General features: G+C 41.1%; 1 pseudogene; it reads right to left on the reverse strand.

Annotated features, from left to right (window-relative positions):
* Nucleotides 1-1,550: 1,550 nt before the first annotated feature.
* Nucleotides 1,551-2,649, reverse strand: LOC103201693 (annotated as a pseudogene).
* Between the last annotated feature and the right edge of the window lie 5,351 nt (nucleotides 2,650-8,000).

Raw genomic sequence — 8,000 nt, forward strand, 5'->3', positions numbered from 1 at the left:
GGGAAAACTGGTAAACCTTCCTGCATTTGTTAAGGATTCAAGAAAAATGAACTCTCCGCTCTCTCTTTCTCCCTTTCTCTTCTTTAATCCTCACACATTCACATGGTCATGTAAAAGTTGAGTCAAGATTTGCCCTGCTCAAGCCTGCTGTGCCTCAGACACAGCAGGAGGTGGCATTGTTTTGAAAGACTTAAAAGACATCAAAATGTAAATGGCTTAAATGTAACATCCTGTCTGTCTGAGCTGTCATTCAGAAACTGCTCCAACACTGATCTGTTGGGGCATGATGGGGGAGCACATATGGCTTTCAAGTCTAGGCACAGGCTTATGAGTGAAGATGTTCCTCTTACCTGCCAGCTATAGGCTTGGGAAAGTGATGGAAGACGGAAAGCATTGGATTATTTTGAGAATCTTGGGTTAATAACAAAGAATAAACCTTAGCTATTGTAATGCATAGGGTCCTCATTCTACAGATATTATGGGTAAGGAGCTGTATTAGCTAGCTCTCCAATCATGTTACTGGGCTTGCCACAGGTCAGTTCTACCCCCACCTTAGTCACTCATTTGGATTTAGAAGCCCAAAGGAGCTCTTTTTCCTGCTGGGTCACTGACATACTGAATTAAAACATTGAGTTTTATACATATGTCAAAAATGACTCAATTAATTGGTTTAGGAATGTTGATTTGTTTGATAAATGCATGTTTAAGTCACAGTGGTTTGATTGAAGACCAAGAACTACAATTGATTGAAGGATTAGACTATTTAAAACCTAGACTTATCCCTCATGTTTCATGCCAAGCATCTACTCCTCTGAATAATTTTCTCTTCTCTTCCCAGGCAGAATTTGGAGCTCTGGTAGTATAGTGCCTAAAGCACTTGACTGCTAACCAGAAGGCTGATAATTCAAACCCACCAGCCATTCCTCGAAAAGAAGATGGGGCAATCTACTTCTGTAGTGATACTGCCTCGGAAACCCAAGGAGGGGTTGCTATGAGTCAGGTCTGACTCGACGGCACATAACAACAACAACTGTATATACCCACTCCCTGGACTTCTAGAATGGCGTGTGTAGTGTACTTGTGGAAAGCATTTGCTGAAGTATATTCTAATTGTTTGGAAGTGAATATCTTCCATTGTTTATTCTTCCATCTCCTTAAGAACAAAGATCCTACCTTAACCCTCGGAAACCCAAGGAGGGGTCGCTATGAGTCAGGGCCGACTCGACGGCACATAACAACAACAACAACAAAGCAGGAACTCTGGTGACCTAGTGGTTAAACCACTTAGCTATTAACCAAAAAGTTCAGTGGTTCAAATCCACCAGCTGCTCTGTGGGAGAAAGATGAGGCAGTCATTTTTTTTTTTTTTTTTTAAGGATGATTCTATTTTATTAGATTAAAAACAAAACTAGCAGGAACTAGGGGGAAAGAAATATAGAAGAAAAAAGGGTTCGGTAAATAAAGATCAGAGATGACAGAGAGGAGAAGCAGGGAGAAGAGAGGGAATGTCAAGAGGGTAAGAAACAGGTTTCTAAGGATTAGACATCTCTTCATTTGATGACAATTTTTTGATGTAAAGCTCGGGGCCCAGGACCAAGGAGGGGCTCAGGAGGTGGTGGGCCAAGACCCAGGGCTGAGGCAGTCATTGCCAGTCCATGGGCAGTGATATACTTCTAGTAGGCCCATGGATGATCTTGAAGTCTTGAGCAGTAACGTAGGGTATGTCTGTAACAGGGTCCCAGTATAGGGCTGGGCAATGAGTCACTGGGCAGACCTCCTGAACAGGGATCCTTGGAGGCGGCCCTTGGAAGAATCATTCCTCAAATATTGCATCATCACTAAAAGTGATGAAGGTATGTGATTAGTGGTCAGGGGGGATGACAAGTCCAGTAGCAGCATGAGGAATCAATGAAGAAGCCGTAGGAGCAGGATCAAGTCCTTTGACACCAACATTCTCTTCCTTGGGGCCTGGTTCCCCAATAAGTGGCACCATCACAGAATGATAAGTGATTTTCAGCCCCAGGAACTTCCATTTCTTGTGAACCTGCTTCCTTCTGTCAGCCTCAAGCCGCTCATAAGTCTCCAGGGAATGTAGGTTTAGCTTCTCTGTGACCTTGGCCTCCCTAAGCAGCTCCTCCTGGGTCAGTGTTCACTCAGAGTGGGGCCCCTTTCACCATCGTGACTGGCCCTGCCTTACCTGTACCTGCAGGAGTGTTTGCCATGTATGCTCAGCTGTAGGCTGACACATGGACTTCCAACTGTCAGAACCATCATCTTGTAGTTCTAGCAGCAGCAGTGTTTTCTCCTCTCTTCTCGGGTCTTCTGAGAGCTCCCAGCTGGGGTGCTGACCTTTTGAGGCCTCAAGCTCTTAAGAGGCTCCTTATAGGCCTTGGTGACTATTCAGTGCTTCCTTCTTGGCTCTTCTGCTTCTACATCACTGGATGGTTCATCTCCTTCATCCATGTCAAAGTCAGAGTCCACTTCGTCCTCTGTGTCTGACTGCTCCTCTTGATACTCATCATCTCCTGATTCCTCTGTCAAACCCCCATAATTTATCTGGTAAAACTCATCTTCCTCCTCCACCTCTAGGAGCCCAGAAAGCCAGTTCCCCGTGGTCTTCCGGGGGGCCTGTCCCCCAGCCACACTCATATCGACCAACAAATTTGCGCTGCCACCAGCAGCCCCTCACCCAGCTCAGTGCTGTCCTACAAGGGTTGCTATGATTCAGGATTGACTTGATGGCAGTGGGTTTTTTTTTTTTTTTTTTAAGTACCTTTGTTGTTATTGTTGTTAGGTGCCATTGAATTCAATTTGACTACTAGCGACCCTATATTCAATAGAACAAAACACTTCTCGGTCCTGCATCTTAACAATCACCATCATGCTTGAGCCCATTGTCACAGCTACTGTGTCAATCCATCTTGTTGAGGGTCTTCCCTTTTTCACTGACCCTCCACTTTACCTAGCATGACATCCTTCTCCAGGGACAGGTCCCTCTGACAACATGACTGAGGTATGAGAGATGAAATTTGGCCATTCTTGCTTTGAAAGAGCATTTAGGCTGTACTTCCTCCAAGACAGATTTGTTTGTTTTTCTAGCAGTACATGGTACATTCAATATTCTTCACCAACACCGCAATTCAAATGCATCAGTTCTTCTGTGGTCTTCTTTATTCATTGTCCAACTCTCAGATGCATATCAGGCATTTAAAATATCATAGCTTGGGTCAATTGCACCTTAATCTTCAAAGTGACATCTTTGCTCTTAAACACTTTATAGTTGTGTTTTGCAGCAGATTTTCCCAATGTAATATATCATTTGATTTCTTGACTGCTGCTTCCATGGGCATTTATTGTGGATCCAAGTAAAATGAAATCCTTGACAAGTTTAAACTTTTCTCCATTTATCATGATGCTGCTTATTGGTCCAGTTGTGAAAATTTTTGTTTTCTTTATGTTGCAGTGTAATCAATACTGAAGACTGTAGTATTTGATCTTCATCAGTAAGTGCTTCAAGTCATCTTCACTTTCAGCAAGCAAAACTGTGCCATCTTCATGATGCAGGTTGTTGATGAATCTCCCTCCAATCCTGATGCACTGTTCTTCTTCATATGGTCCAGCTTCTCAGATTATTTGCTCAGCATACAGATTGGATAAGTATGATAAAAGCATACAACACTGATGCACATCTTTCCTGATTTTAAACCACAGAGTATCCCCTGGTTCTGTTCAAATGACTGCCTTTTAGTCTATGTACAGATTCTTGATGAGTGCAATGAAGTGTTCTGGAATTCCCATTCTTTGCAATGTTATCCATAATTTTTTTATGATCAACACAGTTGAATGCCTTTGCGTAGTCATTAAAACACAGGTAAACATTTTTCTGGTATTCTTTGCTTTCAGCCAAGATTCATGTGACATCAGCAATAAAACGTCTTATTCTGCACCCTCTCCTAAATCTGGCTTGAATTTCTGGCAGTTCCCTCTCAATGTATTATTATTGCAATGACTTTTGAGTTATCTTCAGCAAAATTTTACTTGTATGTGATATTAATGATATTGTTTGATAATTTCCACATTCTGTTGGATCACCTTTCCTAGGAAAGGTCACAAATATGGATATCTTCTAGTCAGTTGGCCAGGTCTTCCAAATTTCTTGTATATATGAGTGAGTACTTCCAGGACTGCATCTGTTTGTAGAAATATCTCAAGGAATATTCTATCAATTCCTGGAGACTTCTTCTTCTTCTTTTTTTTTAAACAACAAAGGTAAAACTTGTGTATTTACCCAAAGTGAATTAGCATTTCTCCAAGGTGTATGGCAAATTGAATGTTTGATCTTAACAACTGTTACATTATCAGTTTAACACTTCTCACATAGTGAAGGAGGTATTTCTCTATTCACACAGACTTCTTATGTGTATATGTGTTGATATGTAAATAGTTTTCCTTCCATGCTTGGTATCCAACCATTTAACATGTACACTTCAAACTGGTCTATGTGATTCTGTGTTCCTCTTTTCAGAAGCCTCAAGAATGCATTTGGCTGATGTTTTGAAACATGAATTATGAATTATAAATTAACATAAGAATAGTCTTAATAATATGAAAAATATATTCCCAAATACTTCATTTTTTTTTTTCAATGTTAACGTTAAGAAAAAACAAAACTAAAATGATCATCAGTTCCATTTCCTGAAAATTCAGTTATGGTAACCTCAGCAAGTTACTCCACACTTGCACACAGTTCTCATTCTCTTTTTGGCTGGGCTATGGTCAATAGAATCTGAAGATATATCTCCTGAACCTTTCATTTGATAATCAAAAGTCTTCTCCAGCATTTATGGTTCTTGCGGAAAATAATGCAATCCAAGGAAGACGAGTGTCAAGGTTATCAATGAAAACATTGAACACTTATAGATTCGGGTCAGAACTGTCATTCACAAAATGAGATATATTTCCATATCCAGCTGCATCCACAGTAAATTCATCAGCTTCATAGTCTAGATCAAAGAGACATGTGATTCTTTGTTGTCATACAACTGGCCTCGTCTTTCAGCTTCTTCACTTGTGATCACCTTGTTGCTCCTAGGGCCCGGCTGCCACCATCTTGTAGAACTTTCATTTTTTCCTGGAGGCTTATTTTTCACCAATTCCTTCAGTGTAGCTTGGACTTCTTTCTTCAGTACCATCATATGCTATATTGATCATATGCTACCTTCTGAAATGGTTGAATGTCGGCCATTTCTTTTTGGTACAGCGAGTCTGTATATTCTTTCTATCTTCTTTTAATGCTTCCTACATTGTTCAGTATTTTGCCTATAGAATCCTTCAACACCACAACTCGAAGCTTGAATTTTGTCTTGAGTTCTTTCAGCTTAAGAAGTGCTGAGTGTGTTCTTTCCTTTTAGCTGGTAAGTATCCAATGAATGTTCCAGGAACAAAGAAGGAATGAATACGTAATTATACATGCACTGTAGTATGGGATGTCATGAGAGAAAGAGGTGAAAGAAGTGTGTGTGTGTGTGTGTGTGTATGTGAGAGGGTAAATCTGAGAGACAGAGGGGAACAGGAAGACAGACAAAGAGAAAAGAAAAGGGGAGCAGACAACAAAAGAGAATAAAGAAGGCAACACTGCAGGAGGGAGACACAAACTTAGAGGAAAGGAGCTCAATGGCTTCCAGTATGATTCTAGGAAAACTACATTGATCTGACCTTGCTGTTCTCTGGAGGATAGAGCTGAGAATGGTTTTCTGTTACCACTTCTCTTGGAAGTGCTAATTAGAGGTTTAATCCTTGTTCAGAGCTATTTAAATCCAAAAGCCAAACTTGATTTTGACTCGTTGTTACCCTATAGGACAGAGTAGAACTGTCCCATAAGGTTTCCAAAGCTGTAAATCTTCACAGAAGCAGAGTGTCACATCGTTCTCATGCAGAGTGGATGGTAGGTTCAAACTGCTGACCTTCAGGTTAGCATCCAAGTGCGTTAACTATTGCACCACCCTCTGTCCAGAGCTCTGTAGCCCGTCTTTGTCATATCAGTTTCACTATGAAGGGGAAAGACTTCAGGAGGGAAATAATTTTCTGTACTGCAGCTCAAAAGAATACTACTACGAGAGCTGGATAAAACTAGATTTGGCACATTGAGCTTGCTACAAAGTCCTTTGTGTCTCTGGTTGAAAGGCAAGGTTTTTTTTTTTTTTTTTTGCATCTATTCTGATCATCCTTAGAACTGAATTTTATTCTCCCTAGTCAACCACATTTGTCAGCAAAGAGAAAGAGGTATAGAGAGAGGAAACGAGGGAGAGAAAAAGGGAATTTTTGGGTCAACAGAGCTAACAACAACCAACGTTAACATTTATTGAGCTCTTATTGTGTGCAGGGTGCCTCCATCAGCAAGTTTCATTGATTGTCTCACTTAATCCCACCTTTGAAGTAGGCATTTTTTATTATTCCGATTTACATATGAGGGATCTGAAGCTCAAAATAAATAATTTGCTCATAGTCAGATACCTGATTCCCAGTAAAGTCTATATTTGAAACCAGGATGGATGACTCCACAACCCATTCCCTTCACCATGATGTTGCTAAATTACCACCCACCAGGAGGCACAGGATGACTGGTAGGTATGGGATGATGATGATGATACATGATAGCTAAATTACTATTGGGTCTGTGGGTGGTGCAAATAGTTAAAAGCTGGGCTGTTAACTGAAATGTAGGAGATTCAAAGCCATTCAGAGATGCCTCAGAAGAAAGACTTGGTAATCTACTTCTGAAAAATCAACCACTGAAGGGGAGGAAACACAGCAAAAAAATGAAAAAAAAAAAAGAAAATTCAACCACTGAAAACCCTATGGACCCCATTTCTACTCTACCGCATAAGAGGTCACCATGAATTGGAGCTGCCCTGATGGGAACTGTTATTTATTTTGTCATTATTGAGCACTTAATTTGTAACAAACACTGTACAAGTATGGTTTATACACATTGTCCTATTAAAACCTCTCAACATCCCAGTGAAGTTGTTGTTGTTGTTGTTATGTGCCGTCAAGTTGGACCCAACTCATAGCGACCCCTCTTTGGGTTTCCAAGGTGGTATCACTATGAAAGTAGATTGCCCAACCTGCCTTCCGAGGAGTGGCTGCTGGGTTTGAACCACGGGCCTCCTGGTTAGCAATCAAGTGCCTTAGGCACTATGCTACCAGATATCCCAGTGAAGTAGGTTGTATAATTCATTTGTAGATGAGAAACTTGAGGCCCAAAGAGATTCAGCGTCTTACTCGGGGTTTCCCAGTGATCTGAGCAGTGGTAGATAGAACTCAGAATTGAAAAATATGTCTGTTTGGCTCTAAGGCCAATTCAAAGGCTAGGAAGAGTTAAACTAGAGAATTTCTTTACTGGTTGGGGTTTGGTCTGAAGGAAGGGGTCTCCAGGGACTTTTGATTCATCTTCTGTCTTTGAGTAGGTAAGCCGTTATTATTTCTTTTTAATAGTTGTAATGGGGTCTGAGAAATAAAGGGAGGGCATCCAGTGTTGTGCAGTTTGGACACTCAAAATTATATCTGACATCATCACCAGCCCTCCTAAGATTATTGGGTGGGTAAGACTGGTCTAGGAGCCCTGATGGTACGGTGGTCAAGCACTCAGCTGCTAACGGATAGGTATTCACTAGTCAGTCACTCTGCAGCAGAAAGACATGGCAGTCTGTCTGCTTCTGTAAAGATTACAGCCTTGGATTTTCTATGGGACAATTTTACTTTGTCCTATAGTGTCGCTATGAATTGGAATCACCTCAACAACAATTGATAAGATTTGTCTGCTCCATCTCTCCTTAATCTCTTGGACTTTATCTATTTCATTCCTCCTTCTGGTGAATGCCCATTCACTGCTTCTGGGGTCCTGGGGCCCTTTTTGCTACTGTTGTTGTTGTTGTTATGTGCTGTCGAGTCAGACCTGACTCATAGCGACCCCTGCTTGGGTTTCTGAGGCAGTATCA

This window comes from Orycteropus afer, unplaced genomic scaffold (assembly GCF_000298275.1).
Source record: "Orycteropus afer afer isolate SDZICR_OR568_19922 unplaced genomic scaffold, OryAfe1.0 scaffold00160, whole genome shotgun sequence".
Taxonomy (NCBI): domain Eukaryota; kingdom Metazoa; phylum Chordata; class Mammalia; order Tubulidentata; family Orycteropodidae; genus Orycteropus; species Orycteropus afer.